At 39.0% G+C, this 22929-nt stretch overlaps 1 protein-coding gene and 1 pseudogene across 2 annotated transcripts in view; both read right to left on the bottom strand.

Moving 5' to 3' along the window:
• The window catches only part of al (aristaless), a 258178-nt gene that overhangs the window by 210823 nt on the left and 24426 nt on the right, over positions 1-22929 (bottom strand). The gene's annotated exons all lie outside the window — the stretch shown is intronic.
• The window catches only part of LOC135697939 (uncharacterized), a 55456-nt pseudogene continuing 47769 nt past the window's right edge, over positions 15243-22929 (bottom strand).

The raw sequence follows: 22929 nt of genomic DNA, 5'->3' as shown, positions 1-22929 counted from the left end.
AAAACATAACACATAAAATGCAAAAAATATAAATATATTATATTCATAATTTTCATGAAATTATTCTTAAGGTGAAAGGGAACGTTATTAATTTTCCAAGATTACAAAACCAGAATTACGTTCATGAAAATGTGTTTATTGCATTTTACTTGCCTACCCGAAGACAGAGAACACATTTTCATTGACAAAATTTTGGTTTTAAACGAAAAAGCTGCTTGTGAATTTCCATGAATTTAATGACGTCCGCTTTCCCCTTAAACTTACCAGTAAACTTCCTACCTACTTGCTTTATAATAACCCTGGAATTTTCTTTGGAATTCCCTAGAAATTCCCATAAACAGACGATCGCGAGATACACATCGAGAGTGGTCTGCTTCTGTCGACAGCCGAGCAGTCGTAACCAAATAGTGACTTTTAAACAATAAAAAAAACTGACCAATAGTGACATTTATTGATCGGAAAGATATGATTTCAATCATCCGTTATTCCGGTATTTTTCATGCTTTTTAAAAATAAAACAAATGATTTAAGGATCACATAAATTTGCTATCGAAAAATAAGTATGAATTGATTAAGCAAGAGCACGTTCCAATTCTAACCTCCATTTCCGAAATTGAGGCACTGAGAAAAATGTTCAAAGTACCGATTTTAGACAATTTGTTACAATTTTAGGACAGCATTTTTTGAAGATCTAGGATATACATGAAGCGATGCATTTAGCCATGAGTATATTAATAAAAGATCCGTCTCTTCTTTGTAGTCGCTATAACGAACTGGTTGTCTTTTTACTTTGCTCAATTCCTCCCAAGAATAGAATCTTCTGTAACACCTCAAATATAGAAAAAATGAATCTTAACTCTGATATCTAGACAACTTTTCTAGATCGCAGTTTAATCTCATTATTATAGCATGAGGAAAATTTTCCCAGTGCGTCTAGGACTTAAAATCTCGATCGTGGAAAATTAAAGGTCTAGGAATACATTTTAGAGTTTTTTTTTTTTAATTTTTTTTTTTTTTAAGGCCTGGACCTGTAATTTTTGTTTTTGTATTACCGATGGAAAAAATACAATACAATTTAATGAACTTAAAAAGGAACTCAAGAATCTGTAACATGATTTGAACAAATGTTGAGAGCTTGAAAATTTTCCAAGACCATTTTCTGACATTATACATTGAACAAACGGGAAAGGTAAATTTTACCTGAAAATTCATGTAATAGAAAAATGGTAATGAATTTCACTGGATTCACTGGTCCAGTTCACATGTCATGCAGGTGAAGGTAAGGTGAAATTCACGTAAGTTTTTCGTTACTTCATGTTATGAACATTTTCTCGTGGTATTCGTAATCCAAAAATGGTGATAGAAGAAAGTGCGCATTTGTCGTTGTTGGACGAGTTGGAATTCCCAGGGTTCTTCATGGTTTCAAGCGTAAGTTTTATAATTTTTATAAATTAACACTCATTTATAAATTTAAAATGAAATTGTAGAATACGGGAATGGATTTTTCGAGGTGCTAACAATCAACAATTTACGAACTAAAATCACCAATTCAGTTTATCATTACTACAAAATCCAGTAACATTTACTTGCTAATTCTCGTAGCTTTCAAGTGATGCCAATTTGAAGATCATCGGATAGCCCGATAAAATTTACGTGAAAATCAATTGATTTCTATGTGAATCACTCAAATTTAATCTCTTCCCCAAAACACGTAATATTAACCAGCAAAGTATGATGGAAAATATCTACGTGCCTATTCAGGTGAATTTTACGTAACTTTTTGTTGCAGTGTAGGCTTGGACAACCAAGGTTGCAAAGACTCATTTCAGCTAAAACAATGTTTTTCTAAACTATGAAATAATTAGATGCCATGATCAAATTTTGAATTGGTAGGATACAAGAAGAGGTTGCAAAGAATGTGTTTGACATATAAAACCTGTTTATTTCACTTCATGAGAGTCACAATCAGCGATTTTTCACAAACTCACTCACTCACTCACTCACTCACTCAGCGATCAGCAAATCGCTGATTGTGACTCATAGAAAGCAAAATTTACAGGTTTTATGTTTCCAACACATACTTTGTAACCTCTTCTTGTAAGTTACAAGTAAAACATGCCATCATACGATCTTTTGGTTTTATTATTCCGAAAAACATTATTTTAGCTGAAATGAGTCTTTGCAACCTTGTGGACAACTTTCAAGATCTCATCTAAATGTAAAATAGCCCGGATTTTTGGTCTAAAACTTTTTTTTTCGAAATCTCTGAAAATTTATGATAATCAGGTTTATGACAATTTCAAAAATAAAAAAAAATAAAAACGAAATAGGGGAATTTACGTATTGTCGTCAATCTAAGCAGTGTCCGCACTTCTATTAGCATTTTATTAGCGTCACGCACATATATGACGTGTTTGTTGGTTTACATTTATCTGCTGCTTGCTTCTCTATCCATTCCAATCGACAGAATTCTTCAAAACTGTTTGAAAGCGTTTTTACAACGCTCCAAACTTCTCAGGTGAGTGTGACTATTGTCGGCAGCCTCTTTTTCTTCGGCAACCTTCCCATTAGAACTGCGTGTTAACCAGCTGTTCTATTATCGGCAACTTGAAATCAACCCCATTTTAGAGTACGTATGCTTCATTTGAATAAAAATCTGGCATAACAGGACTGCTCAGACGTATAAATACAATCAGATTGAAGCTGAAAGACTAAAGAATCGTTTGGGTGCATTCAGAGAAGTATGTTGATGGGAAAACATAGTGAAATTAACGTTTAAATTTTGGTTGCCGAAAACAGTCAATGGGTGCCGAAGCCGACATTTACCCTATTAGATTCCGTCAACAGTTAACGTTTCCATATGTTCACAACTCTTCTTGTCAGACTTTACTCTGAGTTTTTAAAGTCAAATTCCTTACTCTCAATATTGGTAGTGAAGAAGTGACTTTTGTAACTAGATTTTAAGGAATAGTGACTTTAGTGACTTTTTGATGACCTGACCTGAGATTGCCTGACTTAAAAATAGTGACGAAGTCACTAAAAAGTGACCTGCTCCCAGCCCTGAAAAAGTCACACTCACCTGAGAAGTTTGGAGTTTTGGACAATTTTATCGATTGGAATGGATAAAGCAGCAGGCAGTAGATCAATGTAAACAAATAAACATTGCATATATGTGCGTTACGTCCAGGCCATAGAAGCGTGGACGATGCATAGCTTGACGAGAATACGGAAATTCCCATACGGGTTCTTCAACATTTTTCTAATTCTAAGATAAGTTTGTTATGAGAAATGGGATCTTCAGTCTTGAAATAGATTGAGACATGTTGTTATATCTTCATTTTACGTAGCGATCCTTTAAGGTCATGATTGATAGAAACCTTTTTCCATAGAATTTGCACTCTGGCCCCCATCCGTCGTTCTAGTTTATTGTAGGGTTAACTACTCCATTTCCGGCCTATTAAGCACAACCCGCACTTAGTGTTTCTTAATCTAGCGTAGTTCATCACCAAACAGAATGTTATTATTACTGATGGCTTTCAAATTTACTTACTTTTCCGTACGTACCGTAAGATTTGATAAAAAGAAACCAATTGTTGAGATATTGTTAAAAGCCTAACACTACTTCTTGACGCCAAACTCGGCCTATGGATTCTAAACTCGGCCTAACGCATTGAAACGTCAATGAATTCACTTCGGGCTATCGGATGAAGATAAAGATTGATTCGGTCGGAGCGCTTCATTTGTATTTGAGAATATTGGATGCAAACATTCATATCACGCGTCCTTATTGACTTCGTTCGGTAGCATTTTTGAACTAAAGTATCGTACCAAACGCATAATTTACCTGTTAACGCCGAAATAATTGATTTATTTTATGTTTTCTGCTTGATAGGCCCAAATTGGGCACTTATGCCGAAATAGTTCTCTACCATACTAATACCCCGTTCACATTACAGCCGTATCACGTAATATAGGCTGTCTTGCAATGAGCACTCAAACATAGGATTTCCAGTGAAAACTAGATGTATGAGTGCTCATTGCAATACAGCGTATATCACGTGATATTCGCTGTAATGTGAACGGGGTATAATTTAAGCTAGAAATGAATCTACATGATTACTGCAAAATGTAAGCATCGCGATTAATTTTCCATACAAAATAGAACCTATTGTTACAATACAATAAAACCTTTTGTAGCAACAATAAATTTTATTGTAAAAAACAATAAAAATACAATAGAACTTATTGTTATGTACAATATAATACATTGTTAATGAGACATTTACAATAGAAAAGGGGGGTTGTTAGTTACCGTAACCATAAAAATATAATTTTTTGCTCGAACAAATGTGATCTCATTTCAATAAATTTAATTGTTTTTTTTTATTGCGTAAAATTTTGATATCATAGAATTTGTTGTAAACCTTATTTGACCAATACAATAGAATTACAATAAGATTAATTGTCAACAATATAATCTATTGTATTTTATTGATATTTTATTGTAATTTTATGGTTATTTTTATCCGGGAAGATTACCCGAAAAAAAAACAGTGAAATTTCCAGTGGAAACAATGATATAACATTAATATTTATTGTCGACAGTAAAAATGATTGTTATAATTTTGTACCCTTCGGCAAAACTGCTACCTAGCTGTACAATGAATGTACATAATAAAATAAAATGATTTTTATCATATTTTTCATTTATTTTATTGTTAACATGATTCGATCATGAACAATAATGAACAACTCTATTACAATTAAAATTGTTGTTACATTAAATATTGGTGTGTTTTCATTGTGGGTTACTTCACGAACAATAAAAATAAATCTGATTGAAGCATGCAGACTATGAGAGGGTCAGCAACACTGCCAATGTAATCAAGATAGGCGCTGCTCGTATGGCTCTGGCTTTGTAAGTTCGTTTGGCTCAAAACCAGCCAGTCCGCGTCCGCTCATCTCTTATCCTAGACCCTCTCTAAAGCTGAGTTAAGATGGTTCAATTCAGAGTTCAACTCACTTGAACTGCGAAATGAACGTCCAGAAATCTGCCCGATATCGGGCTTGCTGTATTCGTTGCCAAGTCAATTGAACACCTACGACCAGATCGGTTTGAGTTGAATTCAACTCACCTGCCTCATCTAAATCCCGCTTAATGCAGACCTTTTGCGTGCAGTTAATAATCATACAATAATAATAAAAAAAAATCCACCACTTGAAGATGTCAGGAAGGAATTGGAAGTATATTTCATGGGCGATTCTCTTCAGTCGAATGCATTAAGTTATCAACGACGCTCAACCACCAAGGTCACGTCCTAGGGAGATCGAGTGCAGGGGAGTTGGCCTGCATTTCTCACAAGTTCCGGATCGAATCTCAATCCTTAACCAGTAAAAAAAAGGACTCACCCGTAACAGACATACCCCCTTCCTCTTCCCTTCCCGGAGCGATGTTTAATTTTTTCTATTTCCTTTTAAAGTCGATAAAGTAGATCTGTCAAGCCAACATATACGCTCTAAAGTACACTGTTATTTTTTTAATCAATAAATTCGCCAACCAACAGTAAAATAACAATAATATATATTGTTATTGAAAAATAATTATATCGAAAAATCTTGAAAATTTCATTGTTAAGATAATTAACAACCCCCCTTTTTTAATTGAAATTTTCTATTTACCAAGAAATTGACTATTTAGTACAACATAAATCAAGGTAAATTTATTGTAGACGTAACAATATAAATCATTGTTAAGACAATATCCGGAAAAAAAATACCACACAAAAACAAATCAACCTATTGTTACAATACAATAAACTCTATTGTAGCAACAATAAATGTTGTTTTTTCAAAAACAATAAAAATACAATAGAACTCATTGTTATGTAATGAGACATGTACAATAGAAAAGGGGGGTTGTTAGTCCCGGAAAAAAATAACCATACAATTACCATAATATAAAATACAATTACATTCCAATCTATTGCCAACAATCGATCTTATTGTGCGTATATTGTACAAGAAATTTTAACATATTGTAATTACAATAGATCTACAATATGTCCCATATAGTATGAATTTTCAACAATAGAAAAACAATAAAATTAATGGTAAATGTCTCAAGTTTGTTCGGGAAAAAGTGATTTTTTGTACGATTAAGCTACATAACAACCCCCTTGTTCTATTGTAGATTTCCCAATTTACCATACATTATATTGCGCAAACAATAAATTCTATGGTTATTTTATAGTTGTGGACGATACAATTTATTTTAAGTACAATAAATTCTATTGTATGGTTACAATAAGTTTCATTGGCCAGAATTCACTGCGTCCTAGCAAGAAGTACGGTCGACTTGTTTCGCGCTCCGTTGTTTTGGAAGTTTTCTCGGTATTCGCTTGATATAAATTATCAGTTTGTTTCTCACTAAGTGACTCCTGGCATAGTTCCCGGTAAATTGATCGAAAAGTGAGTTTTTTTTAGTAGAAAGTGTCATTTTCGGAAAGAGTAATCCGTGCTATTGGAAATTCGCTAACCAATTTGGGCATCATCGTTGCGTGGTCACGCATACGCGCTTACGCATACCCGCGCACGTATCATCATCATCGAGTGTGAGCACCCGTTTCTACATCTACATCGTTCATCAATCATCGTGCGCCTGTGTGCGCTGAGTACCGAGCCTCGATCAAGTGCACCACAGCGAAGGTCATCCACGCAGCGCGTCTCTTCCAGCCATCTGTGTAAACGCCTACACATATAACGCTCGGTGGTAGAAGTATAGAATTATCAGATAAGTTTTTGTTTTTTTTGTTTCTTTTCCTCCTCCATTAGTTAAATTTTCATTTTGTATTTCTGTGTTTGTAGTGTTTTCTGTGTATTGTGTCTGTGCGTTCAGTGGGAGAGCGTTTTGCGCTCCCACTAGTTGAACAAAATGGATGTTTTGTCAGAAGACGACATGGATGACCATTCATCTAAGAAAAATGATGATGTCATCCCTGGTTCGTCGTCTCAGTCTGACAATGGGTAGGCTGAGAAAAGCACCAGATTGCGGGCCTACCCGAATGACTCGACTGGCCCATGGGTTGTCTATTTTCAGCCCAAAAACAAACCCTTGAATGTTGTTCAGATATCTGATGATCTGACAAAGCGATTCTCTGCCGTGACCGAAATAACGAAGGTTAGGCACAACAAACTTCGTGTGACCGTCGCTAACCTGAAACAGGCCAATGAAATTGCTGTTTCCCAGTTTTTCACACTGGAATATAAAGGTGTACATTCCAGCCTCTGATGTGGAGATCGAAGGCGTGGTCACTGAGGCGAGCCTGAACCCCGAGATACTGGAGAAGCAAGCGGTTGGCCGATTCAAGAACCCCTTGCTTCCTCCGGTAAAGATACTGGCCGTTCATAGAATGAAGTCAGTATCGCTCAGCGAGGGTAAAAAGAGTTTTACCCCCACAGACTCGTTTCGGGTGACCTTTTCTGGATCTGCCCTTCCTCAATACATCGAGCTGGGAAAACTTCGTCTTCCTGTGCGGTTGTTTGTACCTCGGGTCATGAACTGCCAGAATTGTAAGCGGTTGGGACATACGGCCTCCCACTGTGGCAACAAGGCACGCTGCTCCACATGCGGGGAGAAGCATGAGGATGGCGCCTGCGCAGCTACTGCACCAAAATGCGTGTACTGCAACGGAACTCCTCCTCATGCTCTCTCGTCGTGCCCGGCGTACAAACAGCTCGGGGACAAAATGAAACGCTCCCTTAAGGAACGTTCCAGGCGGTCTTTTGCAGAAATGCTTAAGACAGCCACGCCATCGACCAATGACAAAAATCCCTTTTCTCTTTTGTCAGATGACGAGACTGACTCTGACTTGGCTGAGGAGGGAACTTCTTTCAGTTTTCCGGAAGGTTCTGCACGGAAACGAAAGCGCATCCGTTCGCGGATTGTTGCAAATAAAGAACCCCAAATCAGCTTGCCCAAATCAAGGAGTGCTGGATTCCGCAGAACTGATTATACCCAGGATTTTCCACCTCTTCCGGGGACATCCAAAACCCCTGATGCCCCAATTTTAAGAACAGAAACCCCTTCTTCATCTGGGTTGTTCTCATTTGATGACATTGTGGACGGTATTCTCAAATACCTCAACATTTCTGATCCTCTGAAAAGCATTGTCCTCACATTGCTTCCCACTGTGAAATCCTTCTTGAAGCAATTGACTTCAAAATGGCCCCTTCTTGCAGCTATCATCTCCTTCGATGGATAATTTTCCAAACGAGGTCGGGGATTTGATCACTGTTCTACAGTGGAATTGTCGAAGTCTTATTCCGAAATTAGATTCGTTCAAGTATTTAGTCCATAACAATAATTGCGATGCATTTGCCCTCTGTGAAACATGGCTCTCTTCAGAAATTGATCTCCCTTTTTATGATTTTAACATTATTCGATTGGATCGTGAGGATTCACGTGGAGGAGGGGTACTTTTGGGGATCAAAAAGTGCTATTCCTTCTATAGAGTGAATCTTCCCGAATTCCCCGGTATTGAAGTTGTCGCATGTCAGGCTACCATTAAAGGTAAGAGCCTTTGTATTGCTTCTGTATATATTGCTCCTAGAGTCTCTGTTAATCGCAAACAACTTTTCGACATATGTGCGGTACTTCCCGCTCCATGGTTGATCATGGGAGATTTTAACTCCCACGGTACAGGCTGGGGGGAGCTGTACGATGATAACCGTTCTACTTTGATTTATGATCTCTGCGACAACTTCAACATGACAATACTTAACAATGGAGAAGTAACACGTTTGGCTGGTCCATCCTCGAATGGTAGCAGATTAGACCTCACATTTTGCTCCAATTCACTATCGTTGGATTGCACTTGGCATGTAATCCAGGATCCGCACGGTAGTGATCATCTGCCGATCAAAATTTCGATTGCCAGTGGGTTCAACTCGTCAGAATCCGTTAACGTCGCGTATGATCTAACCCGTAACATCGATTGGACTAAGTTCCAATCCGCGATAGGCGATACAGTATCGTCAGTGGAAGAGCTTCCGCCGTTGGAGGAATATAATTTCCTCTCTAATCTCATCGTCGACAGCGCACTTCAAGCTCAAACACGACCGGTGCCGCGATCGTCAATCCGTAAGAAAACACCATCGCTCTGGTGGGATCAACAATGCACGGAGGTTTACCGTAAAAAGTCCGACGCGTTTAAACTTTTTCGGAAACGCGGAACACGCGAGCATTTCGACGCATACACATCTCTTGAACGCGAACTCAAGAGCCTCATCAAGGCCAAAAAACGGGGTTACTGGCGGCAGTTTGTAGACGGATTGTCGCGCGAAACGTCTATGAATACGCTTTGGAGTACGGCGCGAAGAATGCGTAACCGGTCTACTAACAACGAAAGCGAGGAATGCTCGGATCAATGGATTCTTAAATTCGCGCGAAAAGTGTGTCCGGATTCCGTGCCGTCGCAGTTGATTCCTCGCGAAACCGCGAATTCGGTAGACGAAATCAGTCAGCCTTTTTCAATGGTGGAACTTTCACTCGCTCTCCTTTCGTGTGGCAATTCAGCCCCGGGATCTGATAGAATCAAGTTCAACTTGCTGAAAAACCTCCCAGACGTCGCTAAGAGGCGCATGTTGAACTTGTACAATCAGCTCTTGGAGCTCAATATTGTTCCCGACGATTGGAGACGAGTGAGGGTGATAGCCATTAAAAAGCCTGATAAACCCGCGTCGGATCAAAATTCGTATCGGCCCATCGCGATGCTGTCGTGTATTCGGAAATTGATGGAGAAAATGATCCTTTTTCGCCTCGACAAATGGGTTGAGACGAACCACCTTCTTTCAGATACTCAATTTGGTTTCCGTAGGGGTAAGGGAACGAACGACTGTCTCGCGTTGCTTTCCTCGGAAATTCAGTTGGCTTTTGCTAAGAAAGAGCAAATGGCTTCTGTGTTCTTGGATATCAAGGGGGCTTTTGATTCAGTATCCGTTGAAGTTCTTTCAGAGAAACTCCACGCTAGTGGATTGTCTCCATTAATGAATAATTTTTTGTACAATTTGCTGTCAGAAAAACATATGAGCTTTTCTCATGGAAACTCTACAGCTTTTCGATTTAGCTACATGGGTCTCCCCCAAGGCTCATGTTTAAGCCCCCTTTTGTACAATTTCTACGTTAGAGAAATTGACAATTGTCTTAATGACAATTGCACGTTGAGACAACTTGCAGATGACGGCGTAGTGTCTATCACAAGGGCCAAAAGAGGTTGACCTGCAAGGACCCTTACAGGATACCTTGGACAATTTGTCTACTTGGGCTATTCAGCTAGGTATCGAATTCTCCACGGAGAAAACTGAGTTGGTCGTTTTTTCTAGGAAGCATAGCCCAGCACAACCAAAGCTTCAACTTTTGGGTAGACCGATCACCCATTCCATGTCTTTTAAATATCTCGGGGTCTGGTTCGATTCCAAATGCACCTGGAGATCCCACATTGAGTATCTGAGACGAAAATGCCAACAAAGGATCAATTTTCTCCGAACAATTACCGGAACGTGGTGGGGAGCTCATCCACAAGATCTTCTGACGTTGTACCGGACAACGATTTTATCGGTTCTAGAATATGGTAGTTTTTGTTTCCAGTCGGCAGCAAAAACCCACATCATCAAGCTGGAACGGATCCAGTATCGTTGTCTTCGTATCGCGTTAGGATGCATGCACTCGACTCATACTATGAGTCTCGAAGTGCTGGCGGGCATGTTGCCACTATCCGTCCGTTTTTCAGAGTTATCTCTGAGGCTCCTCACCCGTTGCGAAGTAATGAACCCACTGGTGATCGAAAACTTTGAGAAGTTTCTGGAGCTAAATCCTCAAACATGTTTTATGACTTTGTACTACCTTTATTTAACACAGGATGTCAGCCCTTCAAGAAATATTCCCAATCGTGTAGTCTTCTCCGATTTCGGCAATTCAGTGAATTTTGATTTATCTATGACGCAGGAAATCCGCGGAATTCCAGAGCATCATCGTCCTATGATTGCTCCGTCATTATACACTGCAAAGTTTGGCCATGTTGATTCTGCAAGAACGTTTTTCACAGATGGATCTCTAATAGAGGAGTCCGCTGGTTTTGGTGTATTTAATGAATTTCATAGCGCCTCTCGAAAACTTGAAGCTCCTTGTTCTGTGTATGTGGCTGAACTGGCAGCAATTCACTACACTTTGGAAACTATTGCTTCACTTCTTCCAGCCCACTACTTTATTTTTACGGATAGTCTCAGTTCTGTCGAGGCTATCCGTTCCATTAGGCCGGTAAAGCACTTCTCGTATTTTCTCTTGAAAATACGAGAACTGCTTAGTACTTTATCCGTGCGCTCTTTCATCATCACCTTCGCGTGGGTCCCTTCGCATTGCTCAATTTTGGGCAATGAGAAGGCGGATTCACTTGCGAAGGTGGGCGCTATGGAAGGTGACATTTATGATCGACAGATCGCCTATAGTGAATTTTTTTCTATTTATCGTCAGCAGTCGCTCGTTAGCTGGCAACATCAATGGAGTGAAGGGAGCTTGGGACGATGGCTACATTCAATTATCCCTAAGGTGTCGAAGTTTGCATGGTTCAAAGGGTTGGACTTGAGTCGAGACTTCATACGCGTGATGTCTCGTCTCATGTCCAATCACTATTGTCTAAACGCTCACTTGTTCCGTGTGGGGTTGGGAGACAGCAATCTCTGTGAATGTGGACAAGGTTACCAGGACGCTCATCACATCCTTTGGTCTTGTGCGGAGTATCGTGGAGTCAGATCACATTTTTATGATTCCCTTCGGGCTCGAGGTAGACAACCTAATGTTCCAGTTCGGGATATTTTGGCTAGACGCGATCTGGAGTTTATGAAACTCATATATGTTTACTTTAAGGATATTAACCTTAGATTGTAAGTTTGATTAACCGTGTGTTTAGTTTGTATTTTGTACGTGTGGGTTTTTTTTTCAATGTTTGTTTTCAAGATGAATAGAAATAATTTCATGCTTTAGGATTAATTAAATAGTTGTATCGTAAACCACATTTCAAACCTCCTTCTTCCCTTTTCCCATCCAAAAAATTGTAAATCTCCACTAACCTCGAGACAACCGCGAGTACTCGGTCCAGTTCCTTTAACTTTAAATTTAAGACAGTAATAATGTATAACGCAAAGGATAACTCGGCTCTGTAAAGTTTATTCGATTGAGCCTATACAAATAAAGTAATTATAAAAAAAAAAAAATAAGTTTCATTGTACCTACACACTTAAAAATAACTATTTTTACACGAGACGTAATCCATCTTTGACGTAAATTATGGAACGTAAACAAACATGTCATGTAAAATTAAGTGTTCCCAAACCGAAACATAAGCAACTCGACGAAAAGTACAATTGATTGAATTTATTTTCTCGCTTCTTTCAAATGATTCTTATGTCATTTGGGCCGCTTGCATGTGTCGGTCTCAGGGCACGGAAATTTACATGCCTTTTTGGTAGTGTGTATATCGTTCTTTTCTTTACGGGGTTACCGTAACCATAAAAAATCAATTTTTTCTCGAACAAATTTGATCTCATTACTATAAATTTTATTGTTTTTTTATTGTGCAAAATTTTGATTGCATAGAATTTGTTGTAAACCCATTGCAGTGACTATTTGATCATTTGACCAATACAATAGAATGACTATAAGATTAGTTGTCAACAATAGAATCTATTATATTTTATTGATATTTTATTGTAATTTTATGGTTGTTTTTATCCGGGTGATTTTCGTCTTATTGTTACATTGTTTTTTAATGTTTTTTGTTGTTTTTTTTTCGGGTAGTGCTAGTGGAAAAAAGGAAGTGTCTCACCCGAATGATCAAATTTACTCCAGCTATGTGGGATAAAAACACATGAAGGGATATGCACTTTGGGGAGCCACTTGGCCAGTTCTTATGACTATTCGAACGACCATCGATAGTCATGAAGATTAATTCGTACTCGTGATGATATCCTTATGCAGTTAAACGTAAACTATTTCAAGAAGGTCCACTATTAAAAATGAGCAGAGTGACATTAGCGAGCGATAAAAAACAATACGACCGGAAAAATAAACACGTTCACCCGTGAGCATAGCACACTTCGATCTTTCTATGAATAATGTATAAAAGCTTTGTTCTCCGCAACTCAAATTTATTTTAGTACGTGCGTATGATGTTTAAGAAAAATATCTGACTAGACACAATTGCAAAATTTATCCTGGTGTTCAAGTTTTATTGGAATTAATATAAAAATTTAACGGCGCCGGTGGTGTAGTGGTAAGCGTGATTACCTCTCACCCCAGCAGGCCTGGGTTCAATCCCAGTCGGCGCCGCCGGGATGTTCTGAGGCATAACATCTCTGATCACGCCTTCCTTCGGAGTTGATGGGTCGATAGGTAGGGTCCAGGTGTGGGAGCTGCCTTCCTGGCACGTCGGTAGCATTGGTGCTCAGCACGGAAAACAAGATCGACGGAAAAAACAAACCAAAGGAAAAATATATATAAAAATTGCATTTTAGACCACATGTGATTAAAAATTTCGTAAAAATTACATGCTGCTTCCAATACATTCTTGATTATTCTTTCTATGTTGTTGTTTTATAATTTGAGCAGTCAGTCCTTATGCGAAGTTTCATGGAATTCTCACTTTAATATCATATTAATAGCTTATACTGCAATCAGATCAACATTAGCTCTTGAATTGATAATACCAAAATATCATAACTATAGCTAATTCGGCGTCAACATTTCATTTGGGCGAAACTGCCATTGTAAAGAATGACTTCAATCGCCAATTTCCGCACATATTTACAAAAGCAATTTCACCCTTTTGAATTTTTTACACCGTATATAAACTTGTTATACCGCACAACTTACCAATGACATAATAAGATATTGATAGTTAAATTGGATATGATTTGGCTCTGGCTTTGCTATTTGGTTCACTTCATCCATCCAATAACTTTCTCTGAATATTCATAGAGATCAATCTTCACGCCAAAGCACTCCACTCCTTCTAACGCACGCACACCAAGCAGCAAAACCTTGCCATATTCTAATCCCGTAACTCGTATCATTAGGCACAAATGATAAACTGTACCATACGGTCCGACGTCAACTGGTCCGCCCCTCGCCCTTCCAGCAACCCGTCGAACTTGGGACGCATTAATCCCAATAAATTTCGCTATTGAGACGAGATTTAGCCCATTCAACACGCGAACGAGCGCGCGGGGCTGGCGCTGGCTGGCTCGAGCGAGGCCGAACCCAATAAAATCGATATTTTTACGATTATTTTGCGCTAAATGCACTATAAATTGAATCCTTACTTGGGTAACGAAATACATTGAAAAAGAATAAATAAAAACACAGCAAATCTATAGTTAATACTATTTGAGTAGCCCGGGTCCCGGGTCGCGTTCTCGTTTCCAGCCAAATCCGATCCGACAATGATGATGATGATGATGATGATGCTGATGAGGCTGAGACTGATGGAACTCGCGCGCACCAGAACAAAACGAAATTGATTGGATTTGAGCAATAAGCGAAATTGCACTGCGCGCCGCCAACTCGAGACTCGATCGGAGGAACATAGGTAAGCCGATCCGATTATTTACGGTTGAATGGAAGTTTGTTTTTTTTTTCATGCTCGCTCGAAATTCTGAAGCAAAGGCCGCCTTCCGCTGCGACTTGGTGCGCAGGAAATGTGGAACATCTTTTTCTTGTTTTCGAAGGAAGCTCGGTTTGGCGGCAATTTACACGGATTTGCTAATTGAGAGTTACCCGGCCGCTGTGCTAAGGATGATTTACCCAACCAACCGACAGCTCGTTACAACGATGATGGCTACAATGTCGAATAATCATGATCCACACAATCAGCCTTTTCGATCGCTGAGAAGTGTGGCAAGCCTGGTTGCTTTCGTTGAATATTAATGGATTCATGGAATAGACTTTGAACTAGGTGTAAAAATCATAACGACCCAACACGGAACAATAATATTTTCCCTAATGAGCTAATAAACACGCCTAATTAATTCCAATAACGCATTCGTCACTCATAAGCAGAATGCTAAGCGTGAAGCCCATTTAGCCGCACACACAAAAAAATGGGCACTCGTTTCCATTTAGGCACACCACATTTTCCCTCCCATCCAATCCTTCATCATCGCCGTTAGTATGAAAATATTTTGACATTTTATTAGATTGCCTCCCCGGCGGTGGCGGCGTCATCGCTAGCGCCACCACCGCCATCGAGGGTGCTCTCCTCGATCGTAGCTTGCAACCTAATTTCAATCTGACACGTAATTTAAACAAAATTTAAATCCTTTCAACTCCTCATCCTTCAGTGACTGGCCTGGTGCTTGGCGGCGATCGGCAGGAATCCGGCACCACGCACACTGAAACAAATTATCATCCCCCTTTTCCCACTTAATAAATTGCAGAGCCGAAAACGTGCTGCCATAGGCTGTCAAGCTTCTTTTCTCCTCCTGCAGCAGCGCAATCATCATCATCATCATCCTCGTCGTCATCGTAGTCGTCACGACTGAAACATTTCACACCATCGCAAAAGGAAAGGACCACGGCACGGTACGGCGGCTCGGGGAGGAGTTCTGCTGGCCCTCGCTTTCGGAGTGATAACGAAAACAAATTTAATTTCTGTCAGGTTCACCGCAAAAATGGAAACTTCACAAATTTTATGGCAGGCAGCCCGAGACTCCTCCTGGCTGGCTCGCTTCGGAATGATTGCAATCCTCGATGCGATGTGTAATAGTCTCAAGAAGGGGTTGTTTATCCAAATCGAAAAAAAGGGGTGAGAAGGATATTTTGAGAGGCGATTACGGTTAGGGCCGGATTTAATCGAATTGAGGAGTGGGGATGTGGAAATTTTGCATTGTTAAATTTTGTGGAAATAATGGTGTGTTTAACGGAAAAGCACTTTGATGCATTCGATTATATTCACATTTGAATCGCAGTTTTTAAGGGGTAGGTATGTAGGGTAGTAGATCAAATTTTTGTCCTTCTCGCGGTTTCATTTTTTTCTTTGACTTGTTTTCCGTCGATCTTGTTTTCCGTGCTAAGCACCAATGCTACCGACACCAGGTAGGCAGCTCCCACACCTGGACCACACCTACCTATCGACCCATCAACTCATGGACCGGGGACCAACGGCTTTACTTTCCATCCAAAGGAAGACGTGATCAGAGATGTTATGCCTCAGACAATCCCGGCGGCGCCGACTGGGATTGAACCTAGGCCTTTTTGGGTAAGAGACAATCATGCTTGCCACCACCGGCGCCACTATTTTTCCTTTTCGAACGAATATGAACAAAACATTAAATAATTCTCGCGCAACACGAGAAAAGGGCCTATCATTGTTGATCGATTCTCTTTCGCGAATAACCCGACAGCAAATGTTTCAGGCACAAGCTAACATCATCTTCTGTCGAACTGTGCAGCGAGCTTAGCGAGAAATTCGTTTATGTTGCCGTGGTAAACCAAAGAGAAAGTCGATCAACGAGGATAGGCCCTTTTCAAATGTTGAGCGAGAATTTTTCTATATATATTAAGTTCCTTTTCCATACGTACCATTGGATTTAAAAAAAAAACGATCACAAATTGTTGAGATACTGTTAAAAATCTAACCCTGCTTCTTGATTCCAAATTTGTCCTACGAGTTTCAATTTCTTGTAATGCCATTGGATTTTCTTCGCCCTAAAGGCTGACTAAAAGTAAATTGGTACGCACGAAAAGACCTGTAATTTGTAATTCAATAAGTTAAAAAGTCCATACATTTCTCCAGTTCGAATTAAATCTCGAACCTTCAGCGCCCGCACAGTGCTTGACCGCTTCTCCGCTCCGTCGAGGTCGCTGCTTTGGAATTGTCCAGTATTTTTCGATTGATCGAAATTCCGGGCAATTCGGACCTTTGGGACAGCCTACCACTCCAGACCCACCTTGGAGTAGTGGCTGCTGGCCAAATCGGGCCAAAAGATAACTTTACCCCTATGCTTGCGGATGAACGGCAATACACGCTTTTTCAGGCATTCTTCGATGTAAACTTGGGATGTCATCGTCGAGGATGTGACGAACGGTTCCGTTTTCAGTCCACAACTGCAAATCGCTTGCCAAATCATGGCCTTCTTCGTGAACTTGTCGGCAAACACGAACTTGAATCTTCCCGGCACATCCCCACGTCCAGTCGCGATGTAAAACTTTGACCGGGAAGCTGCTTAAAATCGAGTTTGACGTATGTTTCGTCATCGATCAAAGTGCAGCCGTCGTCAAAACTCGGTCGCATAAGAGCCTTGCACGCTTTTTGGCACCGGAATTCTGCTTCATGGGCTGGTTCCGATGTTTACTGGCTTTGTTCGACTTGTATCCTTCCCTGGCAAGCAAGTTCCGCACCGTTACCTTTGTACCTTCTGGCCACATCTCGGATCGAAAGACCGGGGTTGGCTTTAGCGCACCTCAACACCTTGCTGCGCAGCTGACAATCCCTGGTTCCAGTTTTTTCGTAGGCCCGCTGATTCCTTTCCACACTTAGAGCACCCGCACCAATGCGTTGCTAAAGCTATTTTAGCAACCTCCACCATAACGCAGTAGCCGCACTGGGGGTAGCTATTCAAGTGCGGGAAATAACAATCTGCCTCTCAGTGAACAGCGGGTTGACAAATATAGCAGCGCAATAGCAACCGGCCCAAGCGTTGCTATCTATGCAACTATGCAATCTATCGGAACATCCGTATAGGGGGCCAATTCATAGAAAAGATCATAGAGCTCCGTATTATTTAAAATTACTTAATTTGATGCTACATTAATGAATTTGGATCTGGAACCAGCATGCGAACTCCAGGTCTTTCGGGAGGTCCGGACCTCTGGAAGATTTTGAACATCCACAAAAGTAGTCAATCCTAGTCTTATTTGGACTTCCCTGAGGTTTGAATCTTTCCTGAAGTTCATTAATTTTTCTATTGTTCTGGAAATTTTAATCATATTTATAAAATTTTCTGAAGACCTCGCATTGTTTCTGAAGCATCGCAAAATTCAAGAAATTATTGAAATAACCCATATTCCTTTGAATTCCTTGAAATATCCTGCAATTTTCCTTAAATAAATGAAACTGATATGAAGATCTCTAATCATCTACAAAGTTCCGGGAACTTCCCAAAATATAATGAAACTACTAAAAAATCTATATACTTCTCGAAGGTCTCTAGACGTTCTTGAAGATTTCTGAACATTTTAAAAGATCTGGCGATTTTCTTGAACATAATCTGATCGTCGCTGAAGTTCCTGCATTTTTTTTTTTGCAGTTCTTTAAACTGCATTGAATACCATGGAACTTCCTTAAGATGATCTCACATTTTCTTGATGCTAATGTAAGATCTCTTATGTTTCTGAAATTTAAAAAAAGGTCTTGGTATTTTTATGAAGTTTTAGAAATTCCCTGAGCTTCTTGGAATTTCCATGATATTAGTTTATTTATTTTTTTCCTGAAGTACTCTCAATTCTATTGAAGTTCTTGGTACTACCCAGAAGTAAATAGAACTGTCAACACAATTGTTATATATTTGTTAACTTATAATTGTTAAGTTATTGGAAGTGCAATTAATATCTCTGAAATTCCGTAAAGCTCTCTAGTTTAACTTCTTTGAGGTACTGGGAACTTCTTTAAATGTGAATTTTTCCTCAAATTATCTCCACATCTGTGAAATTATTTGGCTTCCCTAAAGTTCTCTGGATATCCCTGAATTTCACAACTTTCTTAAAAGCTCCTGCAGTTTCCTGAAGCTGTTGGAACGACTTTAAAAATCCTGAAGGTTGCCTGAAGTTCACAAAAATTTCCAGAAACTTTCCTTTTGTTCCCGCAGTTTGCCTATGAAACTTCCTGAAATTCTCAGTGCTTCTTTTCATTCTTCAGACTCTCCTGAAAATCTCTATTGTTTTTTTTTTTTTTGAAGTCTACGGAATTTCTCTTATGTTTTCCTGAAGATGTTCCTGGCATTGCTCAGAAAATAATGGAACTGTCCATGGATCTTCTGTGTAGCTTTCTTAATGTTTTTATGTTCATTCCCTGAAGTATTTTTTACTATCCTTAAAATTTTCGGAACTTCTTGATGGTTTCCTCTATTTTATTGAAATAAATGGAACTGCCATAAAGTTCTTGAAACAAACCTAAAGTTATAGGAACATCCCTCAAGTTCTCACAGTTTTCCTGATATTCATGGAACTGCCCTAACATTTTTAGAACCTACCCGAAGTTCACGTAACTTACTTATAGGTCTTTAAGCTTAAATTTTCCTGAATTTAATGGAACTGCCCTGAAGCTCTTGATCTTCGCTGAAGTAAATTTTCTTGAAATCTATTACATTGCCCTGGAGCTGTCGAAACTTACTTTTAAAGATATTTTAACTTCCCCACATTTCTATCAATCACAACTTCTTCAAGGTTTCAATTTTTTTTCTGATGTTAATAGATCTACCGTATTAAATTCGACTTGATACATTCACAAGCTAAAATATGGGCATCCGAAAATGCCTTTATGCATTTTGGTGCGCAACTTTTATAAGATGAGCATACGAAGATCGACATTTCGATCATTTTTACGAATTGACCACTTTGGATGTTCCGGATCTTCAAGAGGACAGTTTCGTGACCACCAGTGTGCGCATGCTGGTCCCAGATTAACATTCATTCTTGTAACATCACAACAAGTGATTTAAAAAAAATCGCTGGTGCTTGAGTACCTGGGTCTGTAGTTGGATCTTAACCTTCAATCTTCAGTCTTCGTGGTTAGGTATATCAATATTGTCGAAAAAAAAACAATCGCGAAACTCTGTGATCAATTTCAGTTCGAAGTTCTACGATAAGTTTAGCAAGTATCGGTGCGAAAGCCGAAAACGTAAATTCACAATCGTGATAGCAACGAGCGGTGCGTAAACAAGTAACTAACTAAAATAGCAATGCCTAAATTTGTCAAACTAGCAGCCCGAATAGCAACGCATTGGTGCCGGTGCTCTTAGGGATTCCTTGTAGGTTTTGAGCACTAGACAAACTGTTGTTTTTGGCATCTTAAGCACTTTAGCCAGCTGAGAACCGAACCACTCCGGATTTTCGCACTCAAGTGTTTGTGCACAATATTTTTCTTCTTTATAGTTCCATTTGACGTTTTTTTCTGAACGCGACCGACTACTTTGATCAAACTTGCACCAGTTATTCTCTATAGAAGTGTAAACAAACCACTGTCAAAAATTTTCGATTCCCAACACTAGAGGGATGCTAGTGGCGCGCGAGGGGCGTACCAATTTACTTTTAGTCAGCCTTTACGGATTAAGGCAGAAGAAATGGACTCGCCAGAAGCGCTTCTTTTGTTTTCGAGAATAATGAGAGTAAATATTTATACAATGCGCTCTAATAGGCTTTGTGCTGTAGCTGGTTCGGGAAGGTTGTCCAAACTGAAGAACAGGTAGTTCACCAGGATCGCTTCCTTGTTAATCTGCTGCCGTCTTGTCTAAATCCTGCCACTCGTCGTGGTAGGGAAGAGTTTTCTTTGACTCAGGAACAGGACACCCTCAGGGAATTTTCAAATTCCTCAAACGTCCGTGGATCCTCAGAATGCCTTCCTTGCCAAAAGATGGATTATATTAGCGCAGGTTTGACCTTCTTGTTTGACCTCCAAACTGCTCTCATGTCTTTATCTATCCAAAAAAGGCAAATTCCACATGAAACAACTCTTCTGAAGTAACGATTCCGTGTAGGCAATGTATCTAAAAATATAATAATGCCCACAATTAACACCGCGTCGCAACCTTGGAGCCTCAAATTCATGCATTGCACAGTGGGTTAAAACTGACCCAGAATTGCATTTATTTTGTTTTCCTCCTGAAACCAAATTGTGGAATACCTATTCTCATTAAAAAAAAAATCCGAGTAATCGAATGTCGCAAGTGCCCACATTTCCCGTTTTCCCCCATTTTCTGGTTAAATTAGTAGTTATTTTAATTTATATGAGACTGTCGATAATTAACAGCCATAAAATACAGTGACCCGAAATGGTAGAATACCAAGGAAATCAACTAGAACTCATCTGGGGATTTTTTTCACGTAGGATCACGTCTTTCGTCAACATATTGGGGGTGCAATTTCAAAAAACCAAAATCTACCGCGTTATGAAAAGTGTTCAATAGCAGATGGATTTTAATTCTAAACAAGCCAATCGATTGGAAATGAATGACTGAAATGAATACTTTATAAATTTTCAATAGGTCACTATTGAAAAAAAATTAAACAAATGTTCAACTGTTCAGGGTGGCAAGTGAATTTCCATTTTGAAATTACTGGTTTTTTCCTGGTTTTCCTGGTTTTAAAACCATGTATTTAAAAAAACACAATGATTAAAAGATTTCATAAACAACGCTGGTTTAATAACTCTTATTATTAAAAAGACTGACTGCTGAAGTCCATAGAAACTCCCTAAAGTTCGTAGAACTTCCCTGAAGCGTTAAGGTCTTTCCGGAAGGGTTCATTGAAGTTTGTATTGCCTGAATTTCATGGGACTTCCCCGAAGTTCGAAGGACTTTTTTTAAGATCTTAGGACTTCCCTGAAGTTCAGAGTTTTTTCAAATTCATTGGAATTTCTTAAATATCGTAGATGTACCACGAAGTTCGTAGAAATTCTCAGAAGTTCGTAAGACTTCCTTCAAGTTCGAAGAACTTTCTCGAAGATCTGAGGACTTCCCTGAAGTTTGAAGGACTTAACTGAATATATGAAGACCCTAAATTTAGAAGAGCTTCCCTGAAGTTCATAAGGCTTTAAATATCGAAAGGTTTTCCAAAAGTTTGTGGGTCTTTCCTTAATTTCTTGGAAATTCCCTGAAGTTTGGAGAGCACCCATGAATTTCGTAGGACTACTTGTAGTTCAATCGACTTCTCGGATGTTCTAAGAACTTTTTTGAGCTTGGAGAACTATGTTATGTTCAGAGAACTTCCCAAGAGCATTGAAAACTTCTCGGAAAAAATCCATAAGTGTCATAGGATTATCCTTAAGTTTTAGGCAATGCCTAAATGTCGTAGAAGTTACATTAAATCTGTAGAAAATTCTGTAAAATTCGTAGTTATTTCCTAAAGATTAAAGGACTTCCCTGAAGTTCGTAACACTTCTCTGAAATTTGTAGAACTTCTCTAAAGGTTCGGAGAGATTTCCTGACCGTCGCAGGTCATCACAGTAGTTCACAGGATTTTCCTGAAACTTGTAAGACTTTCCCGAATTTTGTAGAACTTGCATGAAGTTCGAAGGCCTTATCTGAAGTTTTTAGAAATAGAACTTTTTTTATTAAACACGTTGAACAGGTACTTCAAAGTAGTTACGCGTCGGCACTGCTTAAATCTGCTATTAATTAAGCACAAATCATACATGCAATCAGGGTGCCTTCCATTCATTTTGACTAAAAATATGTTTTATGAAATTGTGGAATAATAAGATATTATGACGATATTTTGTATGTGTAAGTAATAAGAAAAGATTGTAAAGTTTGTGTTTGACACATCAAACCTGCAAATTTAGCATTGACAGAGTCACAATAAGCGTTTTTCTAATCGCCTCTTAGCGAAGAGTGAAGAGCGAGGGAGATAAATTACAAAATCGCTTATTACGACTCTCATGTAGCAAAATTGGAAGGTATTATGTGTCAAACACAAACTTAAAAATCTGTTCTTGTTGTTTACACAATCAAAATATTTTCATAATATCTTATTATTCCATAATTTCTTAAAACATTTTTTCAGTCAAAATAAATGGAAGGCACCCTGCATGCAATTGATTCGAGAAAAAATTAAATTAGAAATAAATACAAAATATATTTACTAAATTCTCAGGGTAAATTTTT

This window comes from Ochlerotatus camptorhynchus, unplaced genomic scaffold (genome assembly GCF_037179485.1).
Source record: "Ochlerotatus camptorhynchus isolate MF236.1 unplaced genomic scaffold, CSIRO-AGI_Acam_v1.1 ptg000080l, whole genome shotgun sequence".
Taxonomy (NCBI): Eukaryota; Metazoa; Arthropoda; class Insecta; order Diptera; family Culicidae; genus Ochlerotatus; species Ochlerotatus camptorhynchus.
The sequence above is the reverse complement of the archived record's forward strand: the minus strand, read 5'-3'. Positions and strand labels throughout refer to the sequence as shown.